This window comes from Crinia signifera, chromosome 11 (genome assembly GCF_055691185.1).
Source record: "Crinia signifera chromosome 11, ASM5569118v1, whole genome shotgun sequence".
NCBI classification, from domain to species: Eukaryota; Metazoa; Chordata; class Amphibia; order Anura; family Myobatrachidae; genus Crinia; species Crinia signifera.
In genome coordinates this window covers 26,728,826-26,747,942 of record NC_139227.1, presented here as the reverse complement: position 1 = coordinate 26,747,942, position 19,117 = coordinate 26,728,826, and the positions used below count along the sequence as shown (strand labels likewise).

Here is a 19,117-nt window from a genome sequence, read left to right as displayed (position 1 = left end):
CATGCTTTGGGCACTATGCTGACAGACACAGCAAACCTTCTTGTCTCAGCTTGCATTGATGTGCCATCCTGGATGAGCTGAATTACCTGAGCCACTTGTGTGGGTTGTAGACTCAGTCTCATGCTACCACTAGTGTGAAAGCACCTCCAGCTTTCAAAAGTGACCAAAACAACAGCCAGAAAGCATAGGAGCTGAGAAGTGGTCTGTGGTCACCACCTGCAGAACAACTCCTTTATTGGGGGTGTCTTGCTAATTGCCTATAATTTCCACCTGTTGTCTATTCCATTTGCACAACAGCATGCGAAATTGATGGTCAATCAGTGTTGCTTCCTAAGTGGACAGTTTGATTTCACAGAAGTGTGATAGACTTTGAGTTACATTGTGTTGTTTAAGTGTTTTTTGAGCAGTGTAGTATTACTTAGATTACTTATCCAATTACAAATAAAAAAATCATATATAGCACTGGAGAACATAACTTTTGGGGACAAATTTTTGGGGTATTTTGGAGTCGTAGATTCTGAAAATGACCCGTGTTTTTTTCCATCCAGTCTGCTTATCAAGATATGACCTATATCCGTACAACTTTATATATTTATACATATTGTATTATACGTATAATAAATGCCAATAAAATGATGATTCAGAGATCAATCCCAAGAAGCCTAGAACTTAAAAACAAAACAAAAAGTGGCACTTGTGTACTATCACGGCTCCCATCTCATCCCATCTCATTGCATACCATAAGGCTTAAAATGGTATGCTATGAGATGAGATGTGCTGCGATGGGACCCGATCTTATACAATTTAAAATTGTATATGGCATACGATGAGATGAGATTTTAAATTGTATAAGCACACTAATGGGTGCTTTCAAGGTCAATTGGCCTCCCTATAAGATTTTTAATTGTATAAGCACCCTAATGGGTGCTTACAATGTTAAATGCACCCCCACGCCACCTCCACTATCAACGCCAACCCGAAGCGTGGCGAGCACAGCGAGACCCCGCGAGGGGACGCGTAATACATGTAAAGTATTACGCGTCCCCTCGCCACACTTCGGGCTCGGTGGCTCCCTGCGCTCGCCACACTATATAAAATCAACTCCACGCCGACATGGATAGTGGGGGTATGAAAAGGTCGGAGGACGCGTACCGCCGCCCCTCGCAGGCTCGCTGCGCTCGCCACGCTTCGGGTTGGCGTTGATAGTGGGGGTGGCGTGGGGGTGCATTTAACATTGTAAGCACCCATTAGGGTGCTTATACAATTACAAATCTTATAGGGGGGCCAATTGACCTTGAAAGCACCCATTAGTGTGCTTATACAATTTAAAATCTCATCTCATCGTATGCCATTGTATGCCATATACAATTTTAAATTGTATAAGATCCCATAAGATGGAAATCGTGGTAGCCGTGATAATACACAAGTACCCAAAAAGTTTCTGGACATTCTTGGTGGATACTCCAACAGTCTTCATGGTGGATACTCCAACAGTAGAATAAACCCATTGCCCTTGGTACTGCTCTTCAATGGTCCTTATTTCCTGTTGAAATCACTCACCCTGTTTGCTTACAGTACATCATCAAGACAATGTGGATATCAATCCAAATGGCTGTGGAGGTAATGCACTTTGATGCTCATGTTACAATCAACTGTACGGAAAGAAGTGAGCATATTCTCCATGAGTTCGTTGTAGTTAGTGGTCAACAGAACATCAGCAAAATCATAACTATCTATAAAGTAATCATAAGAAAAAAAGGTAATGATGTCAGCAATATCTCAAAAACTAGAGCTGTAAATACCCAGAATCAGGACTAAATTTCCAGGCACCATGTAAAAACATTTTGCTTGTCCCCCAGTGTAATTTATTCTTATAAATGTTGTTGTAAAGTCATAGAAAAACATTAGAACCAAATCAAAACAAACGATAGTACAATAGTGGCAGCCATTTTGTGGAGGTCAAAGTGTCAAAACAGAGGTAAATGTCTCCAAAACAGATTTTAAACTGCAGCGAGGACACATACATTTTGTTATATGCAGACAGGCAATCCAACAACAACCACGTGTGTATTGTTAATGCAGCCCAGTGGCATCACATATTTTGAGGGCGGTACCATTACTCATAGGAACAGCGCTTCTTTCAACTTATGCCTCCCGGCCCCCAGAAGGGGGCGCAAGTCTCCTACAATGCGGGCAGTCTTCCGCGACCTCTGCCTCGGCGAGGGATCTGTGGGACCAAATGACGCGAATCACGTCATTGTAGCCCCACCCACCACTGTGCAATGCCTGAAATACCAGCATTGCATGGTGGCGGCATAACCATGAGGATGCAATTGCTCTGGACACGCCCCCAAACATGATGTTCCATAGGCGGCCTGTCTTGTCATCCGCCCCGCCTCACTGAACTGGCAGCCACAAAGTAGACAACCCTGGTATTAATTCAGACCACAACATGCTTTTTTTTGTTTCTGTCTGGCGTTCTATAAAGGAAAACAAAAATTACAGTAGTTATATCTCTGATTTACTGGTGGTGAATCTCTCCGCAAGAAGTAGCCATTAGTTAACATAATGAGGAAAATGAGATTTATAAATCCTGACGGCAGACGTACAGCAAAAACTCGCCGGCTGCCTGATAATCTAACTTCGTCACAATGAAATCTCGCTAAAGGTTACATTAATATTCTCCGATTTTAGCATAATATTGTCATGTTTTCTGCCTCCTGCTTAACTGTAATACAGAAATTCGCAGCACTTCATACTCTCTCAACATGATTTGACGACAATATAATTAATAATTTTCCCCACTCCTCATGTTGACAAGAGCCTCATAAATCCTCTGCCTAAATTTCACTTTGCAAGTGGATGCATGAAAGGATTCCGAGCAGAGCCAGAAATGTTATGCGAATATGAGATAATATTTTTTCAATCCTGCCAGTTTAATGAAGAGAATGATATGTCGTTTTTGTGTTTGAAAGTAAGGAGGAATGCATCACTAAAGGGTTTGTCAGAGACAAAGGATGCAATAAGAGTGGATTTAAACAAAAATAAAGAAATGTTCTGCTTTTTTGGCTTATCGTGTTTCCACCTACCATCATTTATCATGCAAATAGGAGACGGGGGGGGTTAAGGAAACAAATTCTCTGTATACCGAAACCCCTCTCAGGCAGGAGATAAGATTAAATATTAGAAGGACAGGAACCGAAAATTAGCTGTCTGTACAATAACTGGGAGGGAAAACTGTTTTATTTAGCCTGAAGGGATTTTTGTTGCAAACTGACTAAATTAAAATCCAGTCTATTAAATCCTGTATCATACAGGAAAATGGCTTTTCCATGCAGTTTTAGATACATTTTCATTTATCTCATTTTACGCATGATTACAATTTTAATGAGAGTTGTGCAAAATTTCCTGGCTAATTTTAAATCTCCTTTCTCTATTTTCCACTTACTGCTTGCCGGATTAACATTTGTGATAAATTGTTGGACCAGAAAGAAGAGGCATTACCAACCTGAAATAAATGAGTTCATTTTTTTGCAGCTCAAAAGTGATAGTGCGAGAAATAATTCCCGGTGTCTAATTATGCAATCTTCCAACTCATTTCGGAAAGAAATTATTTGGCTTTTTTTTTTTCTCTCTGAGTACCTGTGATAACGTGGGCTCTCTTAGATTTTATTTATGTATTACTTGGTAGAAGACTTTCCGGCCGTCTTTTATTTTAGATGATTAAAAATGAGTTTCTAAGATAAATTATTTTTTATTTCCGCTGTAGATGTTTTTGATCATTAGTGGAATCTCTCTCTCCTTTGTGCGATATGGCTTGGTAAATCAGGACAAAGAAACCTATACAGTTAGAGGGTGATTCTGGTTGGCTTGGTAAATCAGGACAAAGAAACCTATACAGTTAGAGGGTGATTCTGGTTGGATTGGTAAATCAGGACAAAGAAACCTATACAGTTAGAGGGTGATTCTGGTTGGCTTGGTAAATCAGGACAAAGAAACCTATACAGTTAGAGGGTGATTCTGGTTGGCTTGGTAAATCAGGACAAAGAAACCTATACAGTTAGAGGGTGATTCTGGTAGGATTGGTAAGCTGCCAATTCCTGTCGGAAAAATGCGGGAGCATGTGTAATGAGAACACATCTCCTCGCATGAGCCGCTAGGAGAAATAATTCGATGGTCACCAACCATCTAAATGATTTGTCCCGCCTTCGCAAATAAAAGTCAGTCTGAACCAGCAATTATTTGCGTGTCCCTGCCCGAAAACAGTGTGGGAGGCTGATGTCTTGTGGCGCCAGCCTCCCGCCCCCGGCCGGAATCGGCCCGCCCGCGTAGCTATGGGAACACCTAGCGTTTTCATGTGGGACACCCATACAACACTAGGCGTTCCCATGGGCGGCCCCCACCGCCCAACCGCCCCCATCCCTCTCTCCCCGGTGCAAACGGCTCAGTGAGTGAGTAACTCGCCATTCGCAGTCGGGATTTGCACATGCTCAGAAATGCGTATGCGCATATACGCAAACCCCAACCATTGGGGCAGGGGCTGAATTTGGATCACACCCCATTTTCTGTAATGTATGCCTTTTGTGGCCCTCCATAAAGGATTATCTTGAGAAAATGGGGAACGTTGGGAAATATGATCAATCCTACTTATACTGTGTCTCATAAAGGTATTGTAAGGTATATAAATGTATTGTCTGCTTTCCACCTCATGTGACCCTGATTTCCTAAAGACAATGCTGTAATGCAGACTGGGGCTTTTTCCAGAAATAGAAGTACTGCAATGCTGCAGATTACGTTTAAATATCTATGGCAGTCTGATGTTTAACCAGTGGCGTAGAAATAGCCGCTGCAGCCTCCAAGGTGGCTTGGAGGAGCTTGGTGGCTTGTGGGCACTTGTACCTGCTCATTGTCAGGGGATTCCCCCGTCCTCTTTCCGCTGTCAGTGGGGACTGACGCGTCTTCCTCCCATTGAAAATGTCCCTCCCAACATGGCTGCCACCTTAGAGGAGACAGTTATTGTGGTTGCTGGAGTAAGCGGCAGCCATTTTGGGAAGGATATAAGGGTATTTTTAATGGGGGCAGACGTGACAGAACCCGGTAGCGGCCAGCAGCTGCAGGGAATCACCTGACAACAAGCAGGAACCATGGGAGGTGGGGGCACATTTTTTATAGTTAAGCCACTGTATAGATCTTCAAATACCAGGACATATAGATGACAAATGGGACCCAAATCATTATTTATATCTTTACTTCAGGGTACACACTAGATGACTTGTAAACAATTCAATATCATTAACGATTTCCGGAGCTCCAGGACAAAAGATGTAGTGCATACAACAAGTAACAATTAAAAAAAAAACAATATAAGTCAGTGGCCTCATCCAGTCATATGCAGTTGTAAGAGGGTGATGTGGTGGTGCAGTGTGATGCCTGCTGCCATGCAGGTTTATCCTGACCACTTACTTGTACCACACCCTCTCACCTTCAGGCCATGAGTAACCACAGTCCTAGTAAACTCTGGCACCTGGACAAGATCACCTAGGCGGAAGCAGAGGAGGTGAATACAGACATTCCTTAGTACAGATCAATACGCCCTCCGTCCCGTGATGTCTCTACAAAATAAGCTTTAGGCTTCGGGGAGCATCATCCTCCGCACACGGCCTGAGAACCCGAAGTGTCACCTATTGGCCCTCTCGCACATAGGTGAATACTTGACCTTGCACAGGGATGCAAGGCCCATGTACACCCTAAAGGAAGAAGGGAGATAGGCAGAGACAAACGTACAAAAATAACACTCACCGACATTAACCTTGCACCTTCTATGAGTCGTCCCTTACAGGTCCAACAACAACAATGCCGTGCAGGGCCTAACGCTCACTAGTGTGGCACGCAACTAACTAACTACATCACGTAGCCCTCAAACTGACTGTGTGTGTGTGGTGCGACACAATTCAATAGTACTACAACAAAGGATACCCTGCACGGAAAACCACATACACAATAAGAATTATGGTACAAGAAAAAGTGACGGCACCACCCTTTTTACTGCTGCCTATTACGCCTCCTTACCTAGAGCTGGCCAGCTCTTACACACTCTAAATATTACTGCTACCTACTTGTGGACCGGTGAGGAGACAGCCGCAAAGTCTGTTCACCTCTTACCCCAACCAACCATGGGAAACTCCCTACACTATAAAAGTACCACAATACTAGGCCTAGCACCCTACCCTATTCACCTCAGGCCTAACGTCTGGCTAACAAAGCTCACAGACCTAACGCCTGGATTCTGGGCCTCGGGCCTAATGCCCGGTCAACAGGGCACCAGGCCTTATGCCTGACATATTAGTGCCTTGGGGGGGGGGGGGGCACAGGCCTGGAGGGCCCAACTGAAGTGCAAGGGGACTTGAAGGAACATCAATTGATTAACCATGGCCTGACCTACATGCCCAAAAAGACCTTTTGTTAATGTGGACCTTGTGCATGTCAACCTAGTGGATGTCGACCAAATGGGATTGACCTATTGACTGTCGTATTTAAATACAGCAAGGTCAGCTGAATTTGGGTTTCGATAGAACAAGGCCATATATAGCCATGAATTCTATGGTTGCTCATTTAGGGCCACATGTATCAAGCTTCAAAAAGTGATAGAGATTGATAAACAACCAGCCAATTAGCTCTTACCTGTAATTTTTCAAACCCAACCTGTGTTTATCACTCTCCAATTTATTATTTTTTTTAAGCTTGATACATCAGGCCCCTACTATCATTCGTAGGGTTGAATTCGGCCGGTAAATAAGCCAAAAAAACTGTACGAATGGAAAATTCTCCTAATTTTCGAGGCATATTTGGCTGAAACCTGCACGGATCACAGTGGCGTAACTAAAACTTTTGCGCCCCCCCGCCGGGACAATTTCACCGCCCCCCCCCCCCCCCCCGGGGACAATTTTGCAGCTGCCCCCCCCCCCCCCCCGTTAAAAGACCCCCCCGGGAGCTGGCAGGGGGGTCCGTGCGGCGCGGAGGTACCTGTATTAAAGGAGAGCCTGGAGGTCCCTGCGCCGCCTAGTATGATGCTGCCGGGGTCCCTGCGCCTGCGGCGCTGAGTATGATGCTGCCGGGGTCCCTGCAGTGAAGTGGAAATAACGCGCTATCTCCAGATAGCGCGTTATTTCCACTTCACTGCAGGGACCCCGGCAGCATCATACTCAGCGCCGCAGGCACAGGGACCTCCTGGCTCTCCCTTAAACAGGTACCTCCGCGCCGCACAGACCCCCCTGCCAGCTCCCGCTGCACCCACATGCAGTGGGGAGCTGGCGGAGATCCACCAGCGCCCGCAGCCCCCCGGCGCCTCCCCGCCACCGCGGGGGCTGCGGCCTAATTGTTACGCCACTGACGGATCAGTCAGATCGGTGCTCTTTGTAAAAAAGAAGGAGTCCCCCCATCTGGCAATAACCAGCCCCTGGCTCATCAAGCCAGTCCTCGTTGCAGAAATACAGGGGGAAGAAAATTCTGGGGTCCCCCTGTATGTCTATAACCAGCACCAGGCTCTCGGCCCCGTCCTGGATCCCAAAATACGGAGGACAAAAGGCGTAGGGGTTCCCCAGTTTTCGGCAACCAACAACGGGCTCAAACAGCCAGTAGGCTAATGTCACAGCCGGAGGAGTATTTTTACATAAGGTCCACCGGCCAACACATGATCACCCTGGCTGGTCAGCCCAGGCCGAGTCTTTGGGGGGGTTGGGACCCCCCCTTCCCCCTGAGTGAGGAGGCGCAAATATGTTGACACTTGCAGCTCCTCCCCATGAAAAAGGAAATCCCTGGTGATGTCATTCACTGGTTCCTCCGTCAACCAATCAGGAGCAGGCTCTGGGGAAGCTCGTGCCTGATTGGCACTGCAGGGCTCCATAGAAGCCCATGGGATGAATTTAACATGGGCTTCTATGTTGTTAACCGGCAACTCAGCCTGACCGGAAGTGCCCTCAATGGGGTTCACTGACACTGAGCTGAGTGGTTGATTTTACATGGGGTGCAAAATCTGCCAATGTATACTATATATCAATTAAAATATGATTGCAAATAAATAAGAAACGATGAAGCAAGTGCTCCGGAACCCGGAAATGAGACGCCATGATCGCGATCTCTTACACTGAATACCTTCTGATTTTAAACAGAGGTAAATATACTCTCTTCTATATAAAGGTCTGCCTCCTTTATGCGGAATTGTATCTGTATGAGTACTTTTATTATTGTAAGGAATTATATTGGGTACTTGTTTCCTAGAACGGCGCCCACAATTCCATCGCATCGCATGCCGCAACATTGCGGGGGATGTGATGCGATGCCGTACGATGGATTCTTGGGCGCCGTTCTAGAAAACAAGTACTGAAGCACCTATTGATCTTATTAGGCTACTCTGGTCTGTATTGGATTTCCTGTTTTGGAGATCTATCTTGTTACTCGCTACAACTTGGGCTAACAGCTGCAACAGCTACTTGGGATACCACCACTTGCATATTGAGGATCAGAATTTCACACAATTGTCGAGGATTCCCCCAATCCAACCGAGGCTCACACCTATCCTCCAGCGTGATTGCACAGGATGGACTTACCCAAGGAAAATCAAACAAAAGTGTTTTCCAATAAAGGACCTAAATGGGACTTCAGAGCAATAAGTATCCAACCCAATACTGTATTTTACCCCATTGCTTTTATGTATTTTCTTGCATTATATTGAATTGCAATTGATTGTCCTCTATATATGTCTTTTTTATACCAATAAGTATTTATCTGATTGCTTAATTGCTTATTAATGATATAATTAATAACATACATTGTTTTTTTACCATTTAACCAATTGATCCAATTTATAGCGCTCCACCTTGCTTTTTGTTATTTGTATATTCTTTAGGGGTTCGACGCCCCCTAGTAGGAGCAGCTTGACCAACCACCCTATTAGGCGCCCGCTAACCTCTAGCCGCAACTACTATTTTTTACCTACCACTACCATCACTATGAAGGATACCTGCTCATAATAGTGACTAGAAGGGAAGCGAATACGATCCATCCAGAGTCTAAGCCAAAGTGCTACCTCCTGCTACTAACACATTAGACCGATATAAGTTTACATGAGAAGTGAAACGCGTCAGTCACTTGTGCTGGTATCTCAGTAATGACTGCAGTATACAGGGAGGTGAGTGAAAGTAAATGAGCACCAATCAGCCATGTGCATTTTCATTATTTATTTTATGATACATATATGTGTAACAGAACACATGATGTAATAGTCACATGTATATAATATCCCTCCTGCCGCGCCTGAGGCTGAGAGACCACATACAGTCACTGGATGATGGAGCCATGTACGAGGCAAACATTAATCCTGCCGCGGCTGAGAGACCACATACAGTCACTGGATGATAGAGCCATGTACGAGGCAAACATTAATCCTGCCGCAGCTGAGAGACCACATACAGTCACTGGATGATGGAGCCATGTACGAGGCAAACATTAATCCTGCCGCAGCTGAGAGACCACATACAGTCACTGGATGATGGAGCCATGTACGAGGCAAACAGTAATCCTGCCTCTCCTGAGGCTGAGAGACCACATACAGTCACTGGATGATGGAGCCATGTACGAGACAAATATTAATGGCTCCGCCGCTCTGCTCATCACTTCTGTTATTCTGTCATCTCATATTTATCTCCAGCTTCTCGCACATATCGCACCACCTTCCAAAGTACAAAACATTTGTTAGACACAGCGCTGGTAATGTAATATGTAATATCTCTGTAATCAATGGACCAGGGTAGGAAGTTGGTGAAGTAATAAAGCCACATACTGTATATAGAAAATGTATTCCTCTATCGCAGCCTAGATCACATACGGCAGAATGTACCCAGAGAGGATTTGGTATGAGCCCTTCCCAGTAACGGCCGTGTACATGTGTGGTTCGCAGATCTCATATGCATATGCATAAAAAAAACTTTTATATATACAAGAGGGATTTAGATAAATCCCTCTTGTATATATAATTTTTTTTATATATATATTGTTTTTACATATATATCACGATCATTTGTTATCCCCTATCTGTTCCCCCTCCCCCCACCCCCATCCTGACCAATCTCAAAGCTTCGTGTACAGTACATCTGTTTTTATGTGAAATACTTTTTTTAATGTACCTTGTGATTATATATCTTTATCTTCATTTTGATTAAAAAATAATTTTTTTTATGATAAATACTTGGGTATATGTATAAATTCTTTTCATAAGATATATTGTACTATTTAAGGCACCTAGATTCTCCCCATACTCTCCATCTAAAAAACCTTATCCGATTTACCAAGTCAGTACACATAGAATTGGCTTGCCACCCTTTAGATTTGTCAGCCATACCCTGAAAATCCTAAAGGTTTCTCAATATTACTTTCCTTTCTGTACATAGGGTAACTCAATGAGCCAGTGTCCTAGAGCTTCATTATGAACTATGTATATATATATATATACACACACACACACACACACACACACACACTCAGTATGGAGATGTGGGGGAGAGAAACAGGCACCTAATAGTGTATTATTAGTGATATAGCTATATAGTAATAAGGATATGCGTACCAAATAACATATTTTAGTTGCACGGTGTCTGTGCTTGATGCGGTTCCTTTCCAGAGCTGGGAGCAGGATACTCTGGTGGATGCTGCTTACTGGTGAGGTTATGGATGATATTAACATCTAGTGCCAAAAAGAAATGCAATGTCACATGTGATATATGTCAGTTAAATAGTACATTAAGTAAAAAAAAAACATAGGTGGGAACATAAAAAACATAAATATATATATATATATATATACACACACACACACATACTAATATACTTAGCTTATAATATACATATACTGTCAACATTTAAATTTAATTTAAATAATGTTGTCAGGACAGGCATACAAAGTACATAAATGTATGCATGTCCTGAGAAAATAATTGAAATTACTGGAGAGAACGTGCTAGTCCCGTGAGTGCCATCTCCACACTGAGTACACAAATTTCCGTCCCCCTACCGAGGGAGATCATGTCTCTCAGTTTTTAAAGTGCCATGACCTTCATGGTTGCCACGTCGGAGTTAGGAGCGCCTCAACCCCCCATTTGCCTAAATTTGGAGGTGTGCCCAGCCCTCCCTGTGCAACTGGGAAACCCCTGCTCTCTTCCTGCACTGAATTCAGCAATCACCAGACACTGCAACCCACAAATGGGACAGTGGTACATTCTGACATTTGAGGGACAGTCTGTAATCGGAACAGTTGGGAGGCATGGTATATTATATATATATATTTATCTTATTATCTTATTGCTGGTTCCTACAGCATCTAGTTACCTTGTTCTTGTGGTTTCCATGATTAGGTGACAGCGCAGAATCTTGTTCCTCTGCATCAGTGTCTGACACTTGGGGCACCTGGGCATTATTCCTGTATTACAGTCCCAGCCGTGGATGCACCCTGCTTGTTATTTGCTCTCCCGCCAGGTGGATGAGCTGCGCTGTGTTCTGTTCTGTCTCTTATGTGGTTTGGGAATTGGTGGAGGGTGAGAGAGGCTGCGGGGTCATTTCTATGTACCCCAAGCAGCAGCACATGAAGACTCAGTATGGTGGTGCATGGCCATATAATGTAGGACACGTCCTAAGTCTTTTAGCTTATGTGCAGGTCCATTATACAGAGCTCAGATCTGATCGGCAGGAAATAATATGGGCCTGTGTGGCATAGATAGATAGATAGATAGATAGATAGATAGATATCTACCTATTTTTTATCTATATAACTAAATTAAATGATTAATTAAAATGAATTTCTTAATGAATTTAAATGAATTTCTTAAAGAATTAAAATGAACATCTTAATATCTAACTAACTTATGCCAACGTATTAGCAACACATCTAAGCCTGTCTAAGCCTCCTCTCCTCTATCCGTTCCTCTCTCCACCTCTCACTCAGGGATGTAGTCTTTCCCAGACACATATGGGTTGTTTGTGCCGTTACAGTATTTGGGATTGGGTTTACGGCGCCTCTTCATCCCTCTCATCTGAGAATTCTTCTTCTTTATCTCAGCCACTTTGTCCGTTGGGACAAGGCCCAATGCTGCAATGAAGGCTTCTTTCTGCTCATCCTCCTGCTTCATTTTTTTGGCGGCCGGGGGACCCTCAGCTGGTTTTTCAGAAGAGTTCATGTCTGCAGCAGATCAACACCAAGCTCCAACTGTCACCACTGAGCAGCAATGGCAGTTACTGGTCACTGAGAACCTTAGCCTCTGGCCTCTGTGACATCACAACATCCTGCAGGCTGCATGTACAGCCAATGCAGAGGATTCACATTATAGCTACATACATAGGGCCTAATTCATGCCTGTAGGCAGTGGTCAATGTTCACGCAATGGGGCGATTGTTGTAAGACAATGTGCTGCGATCACAATGCGCATGTGCAAAGGTGCTGCTGCCGCTCGCAATGATGATGATTATGATACTAACGATTATCATCTAGAAGGTGCTAAATAAGAAGTAGATTCTGATTGGTTGCTATGGGCAACATCCCATCTTTAATGGAACGCCCATCTTAGTAAATAAACCCCGCCCCAAGCCACCGCCTTGAAAATCGCAATTGCATTTCCTTACAAAGGTGTATAAGGCCCATATTACATGAAGAGCCTGTCATACAGCACAGCACAACCAGAGATTACCAAAGCATATGAAGAATATAAAAGCAAAACAGGTGTTCCTTAGGGGCCGATTCAGACCTGTTCGCCCCATCCTCAATATTTGGGAGGGGGGGTGAATGTGCATAGTCGCAAACCCCCAGAGCAAACGCCTTCAGCTAGTTTTTCATTCGCCGGGGCGTTCACAAAATCATTGTCAGCTGGGGTGTGGTCACTGGGGTCCGCCCAGAAATTCATAGGCGTGTCCACAGAAGCGGTGCACGCCATTGGAAACGCTGGGCAGACACCTGTGAACGGCAGGCGTGCCGCTGCCTGCTTGGGGCATGTGGATGTCACATGACGTCAGCGCCCGCCCCAAATTCATCATTACGCGTCCATGAGAAGATTAAGTATAGGCTTACTTGTCTTCACGAACAGAGCCTCCAGGGCCTGTGCTATTACATAACTTTAATGGAGATGGTGGGTGATGTTTTTAGAGCTGCAGATTTCCATGACTCCTCCTTGATTGTGCTAATTGTTGGTGGGAAGCCATTTACAGTCCTCCGTATATCTTGTTCTTCCCCATTAGATTGATACGAGAGGCGAACACTGTAGCATAATATTAAAGAAGTACTAAGGTGGCGATTCAAATGTCACTTTAGATGGGGCGATAGACAAATGATTGCCTCAGAACATGGTGACCAAGTGCCGCACTCATATTGCGCTCGCCACCTCAGAAGGACGCCACTGTGTCTTCCACAGCTAATGGACACCCAAACAGAGCCTTGGTGCTCCATTCATGCGCACATTAGTCATTGTCGAATTGAGTCAGCCAACAAGATTATGTAGCCAAATAAACTGAAAATCTATATATTAATCAATCAATCTATGGTGGCACAGTGGGAGTGAGTCTACATGCTGCAGGCATGCACCAATGCCCTCACACACACACACACACACACACACCACACACCAGTTGTCAACCCCCCCCCCCTTCCCCCCGGCTGCCACCGCATGATGAAACAGACCGCCAGGATAGAACGGCCATTGTTGCAGCAAGGAGGTTAGTATAGCGAGGGGTTAAGGATAGGAGGAGGGGTTGGATGAATGAAGCAGGGATGTCCTGGCATAGGCTGGGTCCATATTACTAGCAAAGACGTGTAATATACTACCAATATGGACCTATTACTAGTATAATACACATTTTTAACTTTGCTCTACTCTGACATCTACAGTATCTTAAATAAAATGAAGAGCCTAGGCCTGGTACTATAATAAATATTACGTTTACACAAATGGGATAGCAATGGAAAAATGTTTTAATGTGTAATGTTTTTTTAATAATGCTCAGAACTTAAGATTAGTTTCACAACAGTGTTTAATGCTTATGGAAGGGATTTATTTGGAAACAAGACGTGAATTATACTGAGGGCAGTTTCTGGGGATCTCATGGAATCAACTTTCCTTATTGAAGCTTAGTGAGGTAAAAATATTTTTAACAATTGATGAAGTTAAGTTGCGTCAAGAAGGCTTCCAGTACAACAAACGTATCCGTTATTACACCATCTGTATGCTGTGGATCAAATACATTGGAAGAGTTGCCCGACGGATCAAATATGATATGAAAATCAAACTGTGTATGCAAATGGTTTTGTATTTGTCGAAATCTCAGCTGAACACTCAGTTGAATGTTTCAGGCTCTACAGATTTAAGGAAGATATTATTATGGGGCTGATGTAATGCTAAATGCTTTCTGAAACAGAAAAAAAAAAAAAAATATATATATATATATATATATATATATATATATATATATATATATATATATATATATATATATACACACACACAGGTTGAGTATCCCGTATCCAAAATGCTCGGGACCAGGAGAATTTTGGATAACGGATTATTCCGTATTTTGGAATATTTTAATATTTCAATGATGTATTTTGGAGTATCTTGCATGTATGCTGTATAAACACATAAAATACACACAAATATATTTTATTACCACATAAAATACACACAAATATATTTTATTTGTTCAAAAAACAAGGTTTCAAAACAGGAAACAAAATTTGTGTACTATCTCAGATATTGAATTTGAATGCCAAGCAATCATTGTCTTGCACATATATTGCCAGTTACATATCATGTCACCAGTAGTGATGTTACAAATGTCCCCAGTGAGTTTTTAGCAAAAAAAAAAAAATAAAGTCACTTTCTGGAATGTATGGTTTTCGGAATAATTCGGATAACGGATACTCGGATACGGGATACTCAACCTGTGTGTATATATATATATATATATATATATATATACCGTATATACTCGAGTATAAGCCGACCCGAATATAAGCCGAGGCCCCTAATTTTGCCCCAAAAATATGGGAAAACTTATTGACTCGAGTATAAGCCGGGACACACACACATACGGTATTACTGGTAGTATACATACAAACAGCGAAGAACTCACAACGTATACAAACAATGCTGACAAAAACACACAAATGGTATACACACAGTTGACACAGTCTGTGTCAACTGTGTGTATACCATTTGTGTGTTTTTGTCAGCATTATTTGTATACGTTGTGAGTTCTTCGCTGACAGGCATACACACACTTGCACAGTATACATACACACACAAACATGCTGTACTACACATACACACACACAGACATGCATAGTACACGTGTGTAAAAAAAACAACATAAAGGTACAGTAATTTATTACAGCACATACTGTACCCAGAGCCCCCTCAGTGTTCCCCCCCCCCCCACACCAGAATTTATTTTACTTTATTTAATACCTTTATTCAGGGTACCAGTTAATACTGGTACTTAATATGCAGGACGGAGCAGAGCAGAGGGAGCGGAGCACCAGGCAGGAAGTGTCAACCTCTGACACTCCTGCGTGTGTCCGGCCCCTGCTCTGTCCTGCTGCAGCACAGCGCCGACGGGAGAATGGCAAGGTAGGGAAGCCGGGGGAACCGTCGGCAGAGCGGGCGGGGGAGCCAGCGGGGGAGCCGGCAGCAGCAGTGCACAGCTCCGGCGCTTTGTGGTATGTCTGCGCCGGAGCTAGTGTTCCGCCGGCTCAGCGGAATGGGGCTAAATGCTATGGGCAGGCACTTGACTCGAGTATAAGCCGAGTAGGGTGTTTTCTGCCCATTAAATTGGGCAGAAAAACTCGGCTTATACTCGAGTATATACGGTATATATATATATATATATATATATATATATATAATGTATGTATATATATATATATATACCGTATATACTCGAGTATAAGCCGAGTTTTTCTGCCCAATTTAATGGGCAGAAAACACCCTACTCGGCTTATACTCGAGTCAAGTGCCTGCCCATAGCATTTAGCCCCATTCCGCTGAGCCGGCGGAACACTAGCTCCGGCGCAGACATACCACAAAGCGCCGGAGCTGTGCACTGCTGCTGCCGGCTCCCCCGCTGGCTCCCCCGCCCGCTCTGCCGCCCATTCCCCCGGCTTCCCTACCTTGCCATTCTCCCGTCGGCGCTGTGCTGCAGCAGGACAGAGCAGGGGCCGGACACACGCAGGAGTGTCAGAGGTTGACACTTCCTGCCTGGTGCTCCGCTCCCTCTGCTCTGCTCCGTCCTGCATATTAAGTACCAGTATTAACTGGTACCCTGAATAAAGGTATTAAATAAAGTAAAATAAATTCTGGTGGGGGGGGGGGGGAACACTGAGGGGGCTCTGGGTACAGTATGTGCTGTAATAAATTACTGTACCTTTATGTTGTTTTTTTTACACACGTGTACTATGCATGTCTGTGTGTGTGTATGTGTAGTACAGCATGTTTGTGTGTGTATGTATACTGTGCAAGTGTGTGTATGCCTGTCAGCGAAGAACTCACAACGTATACAAATAATGCTGACAAAAACACACAAATGGTATACACACAGTTGACACAGACTGTGTCAACTGTGTGTATACCATTTGTGTGTTTTTGTCAGCATTGTTTGTATACGTTGTGAGTTCTTCGCTGTTTGTATGTATACTACCAGTAATACCGTATGTGTGTGTGTCCCGGCTTATACTCGAGTCAATAAGTTTTCCCAGATTTTTGGGGCAAAATTAGGGGCCTCGGCTTATATTCGGGTCGGCTTATACTCGAGTATATACGGTATATATATATATATATATATATCTTTTCTCATTAACCTCTAACAAAAAAGAAAAACCCACATACCTCTCTTTTGTTTATTGTCTGTTATTTGTCCAATTTTTTTGTCCTTTTTGTGTGATCATTCTCATATATTTTAAACCGTTGAGCATTTTGTGTGATAAAGAAGTGGTAGTCTGTCTCTCTATCTATCTATAAATTTATTTATGCATTTATTATCACCTGGGGATTTTATGCCTGCATTTTTGTGCTAAAATATATTTGTTCCAGTATACCTATCAGGGGCAAACACAGGATTTTCAGAAGGGGGTTTCCAGAGGGGCGGAGCAAAGCACGGGAATGGACACTTAGGTGACCCAGTATATGCTGGGTCAGTTAAAGTATTATAGATAGACCAAATGTATATAAATAATAATAATAATAAAATAAATAAATATATATATATATCTATATATATATATATAGATATATATCTATATATATATATATATAGATATATATAAATAAAAAAAATAATGAAAGTGTGCAAGTCCTTATATAGTCCAATAGGAACTTGTAGTCCTCCACAGCTCTTAATCAGCACTGAGGTCTGTTAATTAGACCGGCAGCTCCCTTGAAGACACCTGGATTCGCAGGTCAAGAATTTTTCTACAGAAAGAACCAGGGGCGCTCCATAGCGCATTATCAATAGTAAAGCATTTATTTAAAATAAATTTCCACAATAGTAAAAAGAAAAAGAGAAAAACTAAATAAATAAATATATATATATATATATATATATATATATATATACACATACACACACACACACACACACACACATATATATATACACACATACAGGTGGTGTCAACAGCAGTGTAGACCCCTGGGCATAGCAATGTATTGGGGGGGGCCCCTACCGACCCTCCAGCAGTGGGGGTGGGGGAAGCTTTGATGTCCCACGGGTGGTAGGAGGTATTATATCAACCGTCTGGGTCAGTAATTTCCACTAATTACCCCTTTACTGCACAGATGGTGGAATATGAGGTGGGAGAAGGGGGCATTGGGCTGAATGAAGGGGCCCTGATACATAACTTCCAGGGTGGTAGAGGATGTTTAATATGCAGAGGAGGGGTGTATAGTGGAGTGGGCTTATTATTCATGATATTCTGGTGGAAAGACACCTTGCTTGACTGCAGATATCTCCAGTTCCCGGAAATAGATTTCTTAGATTTTAATGGAATTAAAAACTATAGAATCCCACCTGCCAAATGGTATTGGGCACTAGGGGATCAGAGGTCAGGAGGCAGAGCAATCTGCCAACAAGGCAGTGGAACTGGAGCAGTAACCAGCTGCTGGAAGGCTGATATTTCTGGTTCTGGGAACAGTAGATACAATCTACTAGTGTCCAATAAAGGGGGAGAGTCCCAGCTTTTGGAATATACCCTCAGAAAAACTCTAAGTCAGAAAGAACCTGAAATATCTGACTGGGAAGAGCAATTGACAGGCTTGGATGGGGACCAATGATTTGAAGTCAGATATCTCTGGTTCCCAAGGCCAATTTGAAAAATTCTTGTACCCATGGAAATAGGGGACCCTTAGCTTTCAGCCTAGGACCCTTAGACTCCTGTGGGGTTTCTGGGTACTCAGAAACCCCCCTGCCTGCGCCACTGACATATATATATATATATATATACAGTGGTCGAAGTGGGGAGGTATACGGGGGTATGGCATACCCCCACTTTAATCTGAAGATAAAAAAAAAAAGTTTTTTTTCCCCCTCAGGATGCTCTCTGATCACTCAGCAGCACATATTGTGCTTTTGTAATACCCCTGTACAACGGGGCAGTCTGGCAGGGGACGTTGATGGACAGGGGGGTGTCCGAAGGTGCGCACTATATTCACTCTTTACTTTTCCATACCCCCACTTCAAAATTTCCATACCCCCACTTCAAAATTTCCACTTCGACCACTGTATATATATATATATATATATATATATATATATATATATATATATATATACTAAATAAAACCTTCTTAAAATCTGGTGAGTGCTGCCGTTTCTTTCATAACTTGTACCAGGATACCTGCTATCCCAGGAGGGCACTGCAGCCAGTATACAACATAATCCGAGTGCCGGGCTATTGGATCTCTTTCTCTTATAAGAAGTATCTAAATATACGGTATCTTCAAACAACACTACCTTTAGTTTGGATAGTCCCATTGACAAGTTCACACATACAGTATGCAGGAAAGAACGATATCTTCCGCGGCATTACTAATAC

At 43.2% G+C, this 19,117-nt stretch overlaps 1 long non-coding RNA gene across 1 annotated transcript in view; it reads right to left on the bottom strand.

Moving 5' to 3' along the window:
- Nucleotides 1–10,718, bottom strand: part of LOC146045955 (uncharacterized) — a 35,542-nt gene extending 24,824 nt beyond the window's left edge. The window contains exon 1 of the long non-coding RNA XR_014465693.1: nucleotides 10,622–10,718. This is a non-coding gene — a long non-coding RNA (uncharacterized LOC146045955). The remainder of the gene's footprint in view (nucleotides 1–10,621) is intronic.
- Nucleotides 10,719–19,117: the final 8,399 nt, after the last annotated feature.